Source organism: Alligator mississippiensis, chromosome 9 (assembly GCF_030867095.1).
Source record: "Alligator mississippiensis isolate rAllMis1 chromosome 9, rAllMis1, whole genome shotgun sequence".
Lineage (NCBI taxonomy): Eukaryota > Metazoa > Chordata > Crocodylia > Alligatoridae > Alligator > Alligator mississippiensis.
Genome location: NC_081832.1, coordinates 7,000,507 through 7,015,880, shown reverse-complemented (window position 1 = coordinate 7,015,880; position 15,374 = coordinate 7,000,507). Strand labels below are relative to the sequence as shown.

At 40.5% G+C, this 15,374-nt stretch overlaps 1 long non-coding RNA gene across 1 annotated transcript; it reads left to right on the top strand.

Annotated features, from left to right (window-relative positions):
* The first annotated feature begins 7,094 nt into the window (after window positions 1–7,094).
* On the top strand, window positions 7,095–12,914 carry LOC132243371 (uncharacterized). Its single transcript, XR_009454908.1, has 3 exons — window positions 7,095–7,142; window positions 7,234–7,309; window positions 12,771–12,914. It is a non-coding gene; the product is annotated as an uncharacterized LOC132243371 (long non-coding RNA).
* Window positions 12,915–15,374: the final 2,460 nt, after the last annotated feature.

The window sequence follows — 15,374 nt, the reverse complement described above, 5'->3', positions numbered from 1 at the left end:
TTAAAGTATCATATTATTTGCCTTGTCTGTTAATGTAAAAATTAATGGATGATATCACTAGGATGCGATATAATCTACACCATTTCCCATAGCTATATTATGATCTACCTTTGAAAGCAGGAGGCATCAGGTGAGGCTTGACTTCATGACTCAAAGAACTGTGTGACAGGCTGATGTTTCGAATACTGAAATGATTAGATAGCAATCTGAGCTTTTTTTGTATTGGTCATAATTCAGTAACTGCCAACATGACGGTATATATGTAAAGGGGGAAGCCATGGCATAAGTGTTTGTATAGGCAAGGCTTGGGTGTTTTACTAGGTTTCAAGATTTTTGCCGAAAAGGTTCAGGAGGAGGGAGAGATATCTTAATGCAGGGGTGGGCAAAATGCGGCCCATGGGCCGGATGTGGCCTGCTGGGCCATTCTATCTGGCCTGCGGGGCCCCTAAAAATTTAGAAAATTAATATATATCTGCTCCTGGCTGCCTGTCATGCGGCCCTCGATGGCTTGCCAAAACTCAGTAAGCGGCCCTCCACCGGAAATAATTGCCCGCCCTTGTCTTAATGGCTAGGGCACTTCCCTGAGATGTAGGACAAGTAAAAGGTGAGTTCCCTAGACACTAGGCTATAGAGTTAAGCTTTCTTTTCCTAGACCAGTGGATATTTAATTTACATACAAAGTAGAGCAACTGCAATGGGATTAGGAGAATCTGGAAGGTAGGGCACTTACCTGGAACAGTGATAACTCTTCAAAGGAGTTTTTGGAATATCCATTTGCGATCATTTATGTCATTAGTTATTTACTGTTAAACATACACATTTGATGGTAAAAGGTTGATCCCCAACTTTTTGCAGCTGAAATTTATGCAAGTGGTATACAGGCTTTCTTCATCTATTATATATGCATAGTGATGCCACGCATAGGGGTAAACACACTGTATGTTTGGAAAGGAAGCGAACTAACAACGTTGATCCCATGGGGCAGTCTCAGGGTTACTCTCACATGTATGGAACAATGACTAGAAGTTTTCTTGCCCCTCTATTCCTTAAAGCCAAAGTCCTTTATCACTCCTAGGGCTTGTTAAAGGGTAAGAACCTTTCCTTTTTAACTTTTTATGAGGACAAGCATAAAAAATTAAAACCAAAATAACAAGTTGTGAGTACTCATAACACAATTCCAGCACCTACATCTGCCTTTTGCCACACACATTGCCTAGCGAGCCCACTCGAGAACAGATCCTTCCTGCTTATTAGAGAATTGTCTTGTCCAAGCTATTGCATTGGATGGTAGCTTGTTGAGTGACAAATGTCCTTACTGAGTGATTGCTAAGAGTGCTCATGTTTTGTTTATAGTGAGGTCACTCCTAATAGATTCAATTTTCATTATTTATGTTTGCCTTTATATAAAGAATAAAATATTTATGTGGAAGGTTGAATGGATTTTTTATTTGTTTGTTTTTTTAAAAAAAACTCGGGGTTTTTAAAACTACATTATATGCTCCATCCAATATTGCAGGAAATACTAACTGGAGCCCTGCTTATTTTTTCACAAAAATCATTTAAGAGAGCACTTCCTCTCTCCACTTTCCCTATTTATGCGAAATCAAAGAACTAAGTGGGAGCTTTGTCCATATTAAATATGCAGACAAAAGCCAAGCTAAAGTTTAATAGAAATTTTCATATATGGAAATAATATGAAGACTGGACTTCAGATAATGGAATGGCAAGTTCAAAATCCATTTGTGTGTGTGTGTGTTGCCTTTTTCCCTATAAAGCCTCTCTTTTCAATACCTATTGAAAGGTGTGAAAATGAATGGAGGGTTTTTTCTTGATATCAGTTGTCATTTAATTTGGCCCCTAGTGAGTTGTTTTAAATTTTACACTTCAACTCATTAGAAAACTGACTCTCACTTTGCTACTTTGCACTCTGAATTATTCCTTTTAGGGGCTGACACTCTCAAACAATGTATTATGTTCCAGAACTCTCAAAATAATTTGTAATAGAGAAAATCTAATCAACAGTTCCTAGTTGGTGGATAAAAACTCCAGATGCAGGACTCGCCAAGAGCAGAGCTCAAACTCATTTAAAGGAATCTTGTTTAAGCCACAAAGTATTCTTCCTAACATGCACAAAAAAGTCAGTTGTTTGGCAAATCTCCAGAAAAGGTTGAATATCTAGCTGTAAGAGAAAGTCACTTTATATGCACCATATTAGGTCAAAGAATGTCTAGATTTTAGAGCCATATTTAACACCAATGTGAATTGTTGTCCCTGATTCTCATCTCACTGACTAGTTTTACAGCAGTATAATTTCATTGGCCACAATCCTCCAGCTCCAACCAAAGCCCTGAAGTAGGCAGCTGTCGCCTCAGAAGGATCACCTCACTGGAAGAATCATGAATCAATATATATACAGCAGCTACTTTGCTGTTCCCATCAACCCTCATGAACCTGGCACAGGGTCATGAAGAAGAAACAGGGGTATGGGCAAAGTGTCCCCACCAGGCTACTGCAAATTGGTCCAGGGATTTGCGAAAGCTTAGGAGTAGATTTATGTCAGTGTACATGAGAATAATTAAACTTACTAGCAATGATCTTACATTTATGAATAGACAAGCCAATACTTTTCAGTGCTGAAAGATGTCTTTGTAAGTTTTTGCCTTTTCTATGTTCTCTTTTAGTAGCTCTCCCAGAGCATATTCTGAGTGGTTGTTCATGGGCACTTTTTAACAACAGATTCAAAATGCAAACAAGCGTTAAATTTTTTTTAGCATTATCTTTGTGGAATCCAGTTAAGAATAGAAATACCATCTTGATGGCATCTCAAATCTGTATCTCAACTTCTCTTGTTGAAGCTTTGCTGGTAGTTTTCGACACCTTTGCTAAGAAAGCAGGGAAGACCATGACCCAGTCTTTTGAGATGCAAGACTATCCTCCGGTTTATATATAAAATTTCAGGTTTTGAACAATGTTTTATGATTATCTTGTCCTTCAGAATCTACATTTTCTTAGTGGGATAGAAAATGAATAGAATTATACATTAAGCTATTTCTTTGCACTGCCTTAAGTACCTGGTTCATGTCGTGATTTTTTGCAAAAGCACCAGTTGCTTGCATCTGCATGTGATTAAAAAAACAGCTCTTTTCTTTCTCTTCTAAAACAACTGAAAACAACAAAAAAAAACCTTGGCCATTTAAAAAAAAGAAAAAAAAAGAAAAAAAAGAAATGCTTTTGGTCTATTCCTCCAAATATGAATCTGGAAATCCTAAGGTTTATGGTGACATTCATCCTTATAGGACACACCTATATGTTTATTAATGCACTTTTCCTAATGTGCATTAAATTTAGTACCACTGGGCACTTTTACATATGCTCTGGGGTTAGGGAGCAGTGCTTTAATTAAAGCGGCTCCGAAAGCCACTCTAATTAAAGCACCACAGCGTCTCATGTATCAGCGTCCCTGTGCTTCAAAATGGCAGGGGGGAAGGGGCACTTGAACTAAAGCTCATTCAACAAGCTTTCGCTCAAGCACCCGCATCACCATTTTGAAGCATGGGGATGCTAATACACGAGGCGCAGGAGGCTGCTGGAGCGTGGCAATTGCCATACATCAGCAGACTTGATTAATTGAGTCTCCTCTGATGTGCTGTAATTACAGAGCATCAGAGGAGGCTCCTTGCTCATGTACATGCACCTTCTAATGTATGGTACTAAATAAATGAGCATTAGGCTGCCCAACTGCACAGTAGCAAAAGTGCACACTTGTTTAGTGACAATGAGCAGTAGCCTATTTTTACTGTGCATTAGCATATTAGCAGGGTTTTTATATGACTTTTTAATGTGCAGTAAAATAGGCTATTGCACATTAAAGTGCACATGTAGACGCACCCACAGTCCCAGATTCCTAGGCATGGCACCACTTATGCCTGATAATAAGAGCTTAATATGGTGCACGTAAAATGTAAAGCATAACACACTTTGTAGGGGGAAAAAATTGGTGGACAGATGACACACGCATTTATTCTGGGAGAGAATTACCTCCGAGCAGCTATTCTATCCTGGATCCAAGAAACCTTCTTCAGAAATATTTCACTGAAACAGGTTCATTTCCACAAAAAATTCTAGATTCTTCTTTGAAAGAAAAATCATTTGAATTGAAAAATTATTTTTGGGTCTTCTTCCTTGACTTGGTTTTGATTTGTGAGCGTAGCAAGTTATCTTAAAATGCTCCATGCTCTTCTCATTTTTACTGTATACCACTGGAAGGTTGCAGTTAGGACAAACTTTCCTTTCTACTTCGCCAGCTGTGTTTGGTACCACTTTAATCATGATTTAAATAGTCAGAAGCTTCTCTCTTTCTGATGGCAAAGAACCTTCAAGAACTCTTCAGGCAGAGTGTAACTCACTAGAGATAAAGTCGGGAAAACTGACAAAGACAGTCTATTCCTGGGGAATGTGAAATATTTTGCTAGCTAATTTATGTGACACCTAAAGGGGAGCTGCAGAAAAGAGAGGAGTATACTGTGATACTGGTCTGTCTGCAATATCACTGATAGAAAGGGACAGTGACTTATATACTGTCTGATACAATTTATTGTTTTGTACTGCCACTATCTAGCTTCAAATATGACTTTTTTTTCTCCTTTTCCATGTTTATTTGCTTGTCTCGTGGAACAACAGCATATCAGAACTTCATATTAAATAGCATTTTTAAAATGTTACCCATTCCTTTTTTAAAAAGTTTTGGTAGCTGAGCTTGTAGAGGTAGGTTTCAAGGCATGGTCAACTGTAAGTCATAGACAAACACCCTGGAATTTGTGCAGGGTGCAATGAGTTTTCCTGTGAAATCAGGAGAAAAAATCCAACTGGCCAGTAGTAGCTGGCCAGGATCCTTACTGCACAACAGCCCACTAAATATAATGAGCTAATAATAATAAAGGAGCCATTTAAAGCTCAGGACAGAAATTACACATCAATCAGTATAAATGATAGGAAATTGGCTTAAATCTGTAACACAACAAAAGTTCAGTGCACATACTGCTTTCAAAATGGCTAAAACCAGTTTAAGATAAACTTGGATGGATGTAGTATCAGGCTGAACTGATTTAGGTTAAATCAGTTTATTGAACTTCTGTCCCAGATCCCCTCCAGATTCAAGTTAGCTCAGTCCCCCAGCATCCCAGGATGCTTTGTACCTCCCCCACAAACCCTTCCTCACAGAGTGGGTGGGCTAGCCTTGGCCCATGCTGTCTGCCCCAACCAAGCAGGGAGGTGTGCTTTAGTCCCCCCTGGCTTCTGGCCTGGGCCACTTCAGGCATCTGGCGACATCAAATCTGAATGTCTATTCACTTTCTTATTGGTTCAATCTACAAAGCTTAGACTAACCTGCAAAGGTTGAATTGATTCAGCCTCGGGCTTTTTGACTGTCCGTACTTAGCCTTAATGAAATACCAGACTGATCACCCTGTACCATGTAAGCATCTACTAATATCATTGCACTAAAGGGATGCTAGTCTAACAGTGTACAACTTACTGCAACCCTTCCAAATAACAAAGGAGCAGATAATGGTGCAGGAGCAGGAATAATGCTGGGAACAACATAAGCCTCTCTACATGGCCTTCTTTCACCTCACAGAAGCTTTTGACTCTGTCAGCTGAGGAGTGTTGTGGAGGATCCTTCTGAAGTATGGATGCCCACCAAAATGTATCGCCATTCGCTGCCTGCTCCATGATGGTATGCAAGCAGTGGTTCTCAGTAATGGATCTATCACAAATCCCCTTAAGGTTAAAATGGAATTTAAGCAAAGCTGCATCATTGCTCCAACACTCTTCTCGATATTCCTTGTCATGACACTACATTTGACCACCAACAAGCTTCCAGCTGGAGTGGAGCTAAACTACATAATGGGTGGTAGGCTTCTTAACCTTAGCCAACTCTGAGCCAAAACCAAGACCACCCCGACCTCAGTCATTGAGTTCCAGTACGCTGATGATGTTGTAGTGTGTGCTTAGTTCACTCGGAAGCAGATCCTCAGGCAAAGGTTGACATCTTTACTGAGGCATATAAAAAATGGAGCTGATGTTTATCATTCAAAAGACTAAGGTCTGCCACCAACAAGCTCCTAATGAACAGTCCTTAGCTCCAGTAATCTAGATCCACAGTGAGACTGGAGTACATTATTTTGTGTGCTTTGGAAGTCATCTCTCACAGAAGGTTGACATCGAAGAAATCCAATATCACCTCAAATGTGCAAGTGCAGCTTTTAGATGCCTGAAGATATGGGTGTTCGGAGATCACAAAATCAGATCCAAAAGCAAGCTCATGGTTTATCAAGCAGTTGTGATTCCCACCTTGCTTTACACAGCTGAGACATGAACAACATACAGGAGGCATCTAAAGTTGTTCAAGACGTACCATCAACGCTGCCTGTGGAAGATCCTCCAAATCCAGTAGGAAAACAGATGCACCAATGTAAGCATCCTCCTGCAAGCTAACACCATGAATTTTGAGGTGCTATCCATCTGACATCAACTTCGTTGGCTTGGCCATATCATCTGGATGTCTGACTCCAGACTCCAAAACAAGTTTTATTCTCCCACCTGAGCCAAGGTGTACACTCAAGAAAAGGTCAGAGAAAGTGTTTTAGAGACATCCTCAAGGCCAACTTAAAATGCAACATTGATGTCAAGTCATAGGAGACTATCACCCAAATGGAGGCTGTGTCTGTTGCAGGTATCTCAGTACTTTGAAGCCTATTGACAATAACAGCAGATGGAAACTGGAGCAAGGCCAGCTTAACGCATAAGCAAACTAGGCACCTACCCAGGGCTCTAAGTGAAGCAGAGGCATAGTTGTGCTTATTTTACATATTATCATTATTGAGTGAAAAAAGTAATATAAATATACAATATTAAGTAGGGGCCCATGAGTTTGTTTGCCTAGGGCTCACTAAAGGGTTAATCTGGCCCTGAGAGTGAGCAGCTGAAGCAGCATGTCAGGGACCAAATCAAGAATCCAGCACCACCCACCCCACATGGAAACACATCTAAGCTGCAGTAGAGTCTGTTGATCCTGGAAAGGCACCGTCAGACATCTTCAGACGCCCACATAGGACAACCATGGAAGACAATTATCCTTGACTGTGAGGGATTGCCAAAAAAGATTGCCAGCAATAATTGAAGTCCCCAAAGTGGAATCTACTGCTTAACAAATTTTCCTAAAATATCTTTCAGGTCTTTGAATGGAAAAAAAACAATCAGAGAATGGAAAAAAAAATCAGAAGCATGGGTCAATTCTGGCATTATCCAGGTATTTTTTTTCCCCGTTTTTCTTAACATCTTGAATATAATTAAGTGTGTTTCTCTGCACAAAATGCTTGCTACCTGAATGGTGTTTGTAGAAACAACTAACTGTTATTCCTGCAAATGTATTTTAGAAGTGGGCTGTTGGAGTGCTTTCTCATTTGCATTTTTAGAGCAATAAAATAATGGACCAAACTTTCTCCAAACCCATTATCTGAATCATCTAATTATGTATTTGTTAGCTTTCTATCCAGTAGCAGTGACCATCACATCTGAGTTTTCATTTATATGCACATTTCATTGCATTTGTGTGTTGAGCTCTGAAGTATCTTTGAAAGGAATATGACAATATTCTTTTAAAATTGGTTCATACAGTTAGACTGAATTCCTTCTTTAGGCACCTTAATGTGACTTGGTGTCGTTACTGAAAGCATCCATTGTTGGAAAAAGCTTGATTGTGTATGTTTTCCAAACAGCCACATCATCTTGATAGTTTGTAATTACAGTACCAGTATCTAAACATACTCTGTCTGAGATGTACAGTAGTAGAGGAAACACTGACAACCAGGGGTACATTTTCAGGGAGGCCTCTGTGTGTGCAATGCAAAATTGCACCTTCAGTTTTTGGCACTTACTACAATTCTGACACTTGACTGTCTCCTTTCAGTGTTTTCACACCCACATGTGCACAGCTGTCACCATTTGCATCCACCAATTCCAGTCCTTTTGATCCTGATACAATTTTTTCTCATAAAGATGTCCGGGCTTATACTTACATGGAAGTTCAAAGTTTTTACTTGAGCTTGCCTGCTCTGTGAAACTTCAACCACATGTATATGAAAACACATGTGGGATTTCACAGCTAGAAATCCAGACCTAAGTACAGCATAGGGATTCTTAATATTGGGGAAATTAAAGATTTGGGATCAGATCTTTTTTTTTTTTTTTTTTTGACTGGTTAAACCATTCTGCGTTGCACGAACCCAGTGGAAAAGGCCAGTGGAAAAATCACATGCTGCGTGCTAGGGAACTTGGTACAGTACAAACCTACAGAGCCCAACTGAAAGGAAGGGCATGTAGAGATGGTTCTTGAGGCAGGGCATGGATAAAACAGAGAAGGAATGAATAAGGCAGATGTGGGGCAGGGGCACATCTACCACATGATTCTCCACTGGCAAAATGTCAGGTGGAGGGGAGAATCAAGCCCTTGGACCCTTTACCTATGATCCTTACTCAAGTATAAGACCAGTTCCCTGTTCATTTACACTCTCTGTCCTCTATCCTATTCCACAAATGAAAAATTGCATCATTTGGTTTCCAATTATGGGTGAAAATCTATCTTTCTTTTTCTCCAAACCTTTCTGTAGGCAGAAATATTGAAGCCTTCTATTTCCTCCTTCCACACTTGCTCACATGAATCCAGTTGCCAAAGCAAACACCCAGGTTTGACGTGCGCTTCTTCCTTCATGTTCTCTTAAATTAAATCTGACCTGATGACAAGGGATAAGCATCTCCTCTTCCAGGGATTTTGGATTGGGGTCATTTCCATTAGACCTAAATGAGACCCAAAAGGAAAATTAAATTCATATCCCCCAAATGTTATTGTGCCTATAAACCAAGCCGTGTTTCTGGACAGAAAGCAATAAAGAAGTGAGTTGAAAACAATCCTATTTTTGGTCCCTCTCCTTTGAGCTGAGTCTGAAGCTGCATGTGCACAGGGGGGCTTGTGGGTTTTCACTTGCTTTATTTGCTTGCTTTTCTCTGAAACCCAACCAAGGAGAAAAAAAACAACCTACGGATTGTGTAGGTATCCCAGCAAAGTATTTAAATAAAGTGTTGTCTCGTGAGATTCATGTGTGGAAAGTTGGAGGTGTTGGGCTGGAGGTGTCCGGCTCAGAAGAGTGCCTGCCATCTCCTAGATACTTGACTAACGGCAGCTCCAGGGGGTTTTTAACGGAATGCTGTAAGAGGAAATTGGCTACTTGCTAGATTTATATTGTTACCAAATGCAGACATTTCCCACTTGCCACCTCAGTAGGGGGGGAGGGGAAAGGAAGCATGTAAAATTGTTTGGGGAACGGTGTAGTGATTTGCCTGAATATACCAACCTCTATTGTTTGTAGAACTACTTCTCCCCCATGGCACATGCTGTTTGTTGAAAGCTACACACGTTTTTTTTTGATACAATGAGGGGACATTTTACCTTTTCATTGTTGCAGGAAACAAACGTCTTGGTTAATAAAAGGAGAAAAGAGAAGAAGAAAAGAAAAAAAAAAGGATTACACGTCCTTACCCTCAATTGGAGAGGCAGGCAGACTAAGCAGTTGGTTACTTTGGGATATGAAGAACAATTTAGAATTAGAGGACTGTGGAAAATAGCATGGTCAAAGCAGAAACAGGTTTCCAAGCCGAGTTCTCAATTCATTTTTTCTATATGTGCTAGTGGTGTTTGGGGTTTTTTTGCTGACAGTCTAATCTCCAAATCCCAAGGCATGTCTAAGTTAGTGGGCAGAGCAGCAGGACTGACAGCCATACAAAAATTAGTTTGCTGTTGACTCATAAAAAAGGGCACCAAAGTTCATGCAGGAGCTACCATCCATACCTGTAGGGCTGGTCGATACAGGGAGGTGCACATTATGATTCTGGATGTTTCATTTCCCCCCGGCAGGGGCAATAAAGCACTCTATGGGAAGAAAGAAATTGTTCACAAGCCTGGCCAACTTTCCTGAACGTATCATGGGTTCTGTGATGCTAGGTTCTTACAGCCATAAAGTACGACAGTGAGACAACAGACCAGAATCACGGTCGTTAAATCGGTGTCCCTTATAATTATCAGTGTCCCTTATTGGTGTCTCTGATGAAATTCTCTCTGAATGGACCTATTATTCATAACATCAGTTTGTCAGGTCATGGCACTTCCTAAAATGTCGAAGGGGGCTACCTCGCCTACCCTCTATTTTCCTTTTAATGAAAACAGGAGCCTATTGATAACCATGGGCAGAGAAAAGATGCTTGCTAGCACATTAGTGCTAACTTTGGCAAACTATATCTAATGCACAGAGGGCGGGAGGGAATCCCTTCTGCGCAGCTCAGGCTTAAACGGGCACCAATCAAAGTCCTCAGTGGAAATTGTTGAAATGTTTTCGTATCCACTCACCCACATGCATGAGTCCCAGAATATCAAACCATGCATATTCAAAAAACCTCCACGCCTCTTCTCTTTCCTCCCTCTCCCCACTTCCAATTTGCAGTTCCTTGACAGCTGTGCAGTTATGAAAACCAGAAAGTACCTGTGATTTTTTGGTATGGTGAGTAGCAAGGGGCACACCTTGAGATGAAGCCTTTAGCACTTATCTAATCCTCTCAGGTCAGAAAACTGGACTGGAAATCTTGTGCAAATCAGGTCTCCACTAATCCTGCGGGGTTCAATTTGTTCTATTCCCAGGGCTTGGTACTAGACTGGTCCACACATCATTGTGTACATACTGGAGTGATTCTCTGCAAAGCTTTTCACACAGCCGTGTTTTTGTGAGACACCTAGGGCTGAAATCCTCGTTCTGCTGAAGTCCACGGGAGTTTTTCCATAGACTTCATCTGGCGTCTCTAGTGCTTCTGCACCTCATCTGGCTCAGAAATACTTTCAGGACTGATTGCATTTGTCATGCTCCTATATCCCTGCTTCTCTTCAGAGCCATAAAAATGTAGGAACTCAAACAAACAAGAGAAATTTGCTGAAGATTGTCCAACCTTCAAGGAAGATCAAATTTGACTTGAATCTAATTTTGGGAGGGAGATTTACCCAGCCCCGAAGAGCAATAAACAAGAAGACAGGTAGATGGTAGTAAATAAATACTCAATCAAAAGGAAAAATAATGAAGTTTTTATTAAAGAAAAGAGCATCAGTAGTGAAAATTACTGAAACCCAAGGACAGGAATAAGTCTATAGTGATGAAGAATTTGTGCATTTCTAATGGATTTATATTCTCTTTTCAATGCACATGCATTAGCATTAATGGGCATGGAAAAAAAGAATGGATCTACTTGCACTGCTATTCAATATTATCAACAAAATTCATTAAATATACACAATCCTCAGCTGTTGTTTCTTTCTGAGGAAAAAAAAAATCATTCAAGGACTTAAAGGAATATATTATTTTCTTGCTCGTACAATGTCCACAAAAAATCAAAAAGACTTCATTTGGTATTTTAATTTATTCAACAAAGTTTGGGGGGGGTTGTTTTGTTTTAATTTTCTTGATTGTGAAAATAGCTTGCTTTGAATCTTCTTTCTTTGATACTTAAAATACCAGCGTTGCTTAGTTATGATTGGTCACATAAAGTTGTTTCCTTTTTTCACATGGACAAGTTGATTATTATTGGAAGTAAGGCTTATATGGCTTATTGAGTTTCTTCTGTGTCAGGATCCTGGCAGGGGGCTTTGCAAATATGTTGCATAGTCTGGAACTGATGGTCTCTAGCCTTATGCCAGATGCATTGTTGTAGAGGTCTGTAACTTCTTATCATCTACACAGTCACTGACATCCAGTCATTTCATACGCTGAGTCTTTCTTGTGGAAAATAGTTATGTCCGGGCTGGTTATAATTAAATATTGATCTGGATCTGCCCCTAAAATAAAGAGCTTGTAAGGGAGTTGTAGGAATTCAGTCCCTCTGCTGAAAGAAGAAGTGGCCAGTTTCATTGGAGCTAGACCATTTCCACTGGTGCCAGATGACAGAACAAGGAGCAACAGCCTCAAGTTGCAGCAAGGGAGGTTTAGGTTGGATATTAAGAAAAACTTCCTCACTAGAAGAGTGGGGAAGCCCTGGAACAGGTTACCCGGAGAAGTGGTAGACTCTCCATCCTTGGAGGTTTTTAAGCCCCGGCTCAACAAAACCTTGGCTGGGATGATCTAGTTGGGGCTGGTCCTGCTTTGAGCAGGAGGTTGGACTAGACGACCTTCTGAGGTTCCTTCCAACCTTAATTTTCTATTATTTAATGTTTATATGATTCTATGCTTTGAAAATGTTACTTCTGCTTATATATAATCTTTATTCCAACAACCTCTGTGTGAGGTTACTTTTTCATTTGCTAAAAGTTGGATTCTAGAGACCACTTGCAGTTCATGACAATGACTACACCGAACCTGCTTACTTAAGAATAATATAATATTACATGTTCTTATGGCCCTAGCAAATGACATCCATGATATTTAATGAATCCTCCACTTGTATACATGCATACTGATATCTCTCTTTTGTGTAACACTCATATAACTGTCTAAATAGTTATAGAAAGTATACACAAGGGACTGGAAGAACAGTTAACATAGAGTATTCACTGAAACCTGGTAGCCAACCATGTGTTCATGACTGTAAGTGGGGACTAAATTTAGCCCATAATATTGCAATGATGACATTAAAAATATCAGGGAACCTCACTTTAAAAGTCATGTTATCTGCTTTTTCAGAGAATGCCACTGATGTTCAAGTCATCAAGGACCTCTCCTGTCTAAGTGTTGGAGGATGCGACCTTAAAAGTTTTTCATTGAAAGAAAGACCTGAAAACTGAAATTCTCCCTAACTATTAATAAAGAATTGATTTTTTTCCCTAATCTATCTAGTTTAAAAAGTGTTGGAGGTTAATTGCAGAATAGAATAGTCTAATTATGAAGTAAAATTCCTACTTGACTGAAGCATGAGTAACCAGAGAATTAATTAAAAGTGTTAATAATAATAATTATACATGATAACATTATTTAAAATGTAAGAGATAATGAATTAAAACACTTGGTGGTGAGAAAATACCAGTGCTATTAATTTGCACCCTGTTCTGTACATACCGCAGCTGTATCGTCTCAGACCCTTCCCTTGGGCTTTACAATACCCATACACAGAGTGGAGTAGGCAGTGGGTGGATGGAGGAACATGTGCAAGACAGATGACTAGATCCAGGATGGAAAATAACATAGTTGAAGGTGTCTCAACAGCCCTCCTCCAAGTTGAGAAATCTCTGTAAAGGAGGAATTTTGAGGAGAGTTGTGACCATCAACAGTCTGAATCTATCAGTGTCTCACTGCCTAGGACTCTGTGGAAGAGCGGAGGTTCTTTGGGATCCTAAGAGATCCATGTAGATCCTGACCATTGATGGGCTTTGTGGCAGGCCAACTGACCAGTTCTGAGAGATGAGAAAAACTCTTTCCTCCCTCTTCTCCCTAATTGAAGATCGCACCCCTCTACTTTGTTTCCCTGGCAGTGGAATGACTGGGCAGAAATATCTTCAAAAAGAGCCTGAAAGAGACTTCTTCTGCTGTACCCACAAATTTTCTATAGGGGATTGGGAAGCAATCTGAACTTTTTCGTAACATGCTAACATATGTATGTCTCTAGCTAAACAACAACTCAATTGTAAAATGCTCATGACAACTCTCATCAGAAAAGATAAGTCTTGCATTATCTCTTATGATTATGAACTATGGTTTTATAATCACAGATGGTTGCAAAGCAAATTTCCATTTTTTTCCCATTTTTGCTAGGCTTGAATAGGTAATACTTAAGCAAAATTCCTACTTATTTCCTTCTCATAAATTCTACTGGCTCCTGGCTACCTTTTTCTGAAGGATTGTTATCCTGGCCACAGCTAATGTTGAGGTTTACTTGAGTCCACAGATGCTTTTGTGGGTACCTAGGGCCCCTCTATGGGCACAGACAGAAGTAACATTTTTCACCCGATCTGGCCACAGAAAGTGGTTTATAGCTGTGATGAAACACAAGTGCATGGCTGCAGACAGCTTCAAAAATGGCTGATCAGGTGAAAATCTGAACCCTCATTGCAGGAGGGATTAGATGAAGATGTTTCAAAGTATAGCGTCTTCTGTAACTTCTGTCTGCACTGCCTCCCAGCCTCGAGCTGTTTTCAGAATGGGAGGGGGGAAAGGGAGTGGAGGAAGTTCAGTCTGGGTTTGTTTCAGCCCCCGCATTTACAGCAGGGAGCTGCACTTCTGTCTGTGCCCTGGACATCCAGATAAAGGCATGATAGACTCTAATTCATGATCCATGTACCCATGATCTTCTGTCATGCTACTACACATCTATGGCAAGAGGTGTGACTGTGGGATTTAGCATCAGAACCTGTCACACCTTATTGCCATTGTAGGGGGAGCCAAGCACAAGCTCCCCCAGCACCAGCTCCCACTGCACAGACGGGAGACTTGTCAGCTGAGGAGACTCTGATCTGCTGCAGTGCCCCACGGGCTACCACGGACAGGAATCCCATCAGCTGACAAGTCTCCACTATAACTGCAGCATGTGGGATGGTGCCATGCTCAGGAGTGCCTTCAGCTGTGGGACTCCCAGCTGCCCCAGTGCATGGTGCACTCCCATGACTGGAAGTCTAATCAGCTGACAGGGCTCCCAGCTGGGTGGGGCATAGCTATGCTACACATGAGGGGTCAGATGAAGGGGTCACATGTGCAAAATAAAGCTGGATAGAAACCAGCTTTTAAGTTAGAGTGGGAAAATGTGTAATAACTTTATAGCTGGATGGACCTTTTTATGGCGTGATAGTTTATTTGCACATGTAGCCAGTCTGAATCAATTCTGCATCAAACCCAATAATCTACATATAATGTGTAGAGAGGGCCTTAGAAAACTCAGCAGTTCCTGGCTGGAAGATCTTGCTCTTCTGCTCAGGGTCACATAGATCACTAGATGTAGGGTCAGAGAGGATGTTTTCCTCTAGGTTCTATTGTCAAGGGTTTGGTCTGTGTGTGTAGGAGGGAGAAAGTTGCTTTTATAGTATGAGACATTTTCCTTTTCCTACGATCTTCTGAGCATATATGAACATCTATTTTCATGTCAAAAGCAGGCCATTGTCAAGGCCTTCATTCCTCAGGGAAGTGGACTTGATTGCCCAGGATCACCTTTTTCAGGCCTACATTCCTATGTAGCATATTGTCTGAGTCAATACTGCAAGAAAAGGTCCTCTGGTTGCACAAGAAACTTGCTGGTGGATTTATTGCTCTTGACATCGTATTGATAGCAACAGGCTAAACAAAGTGGATTGGTAAGAATGA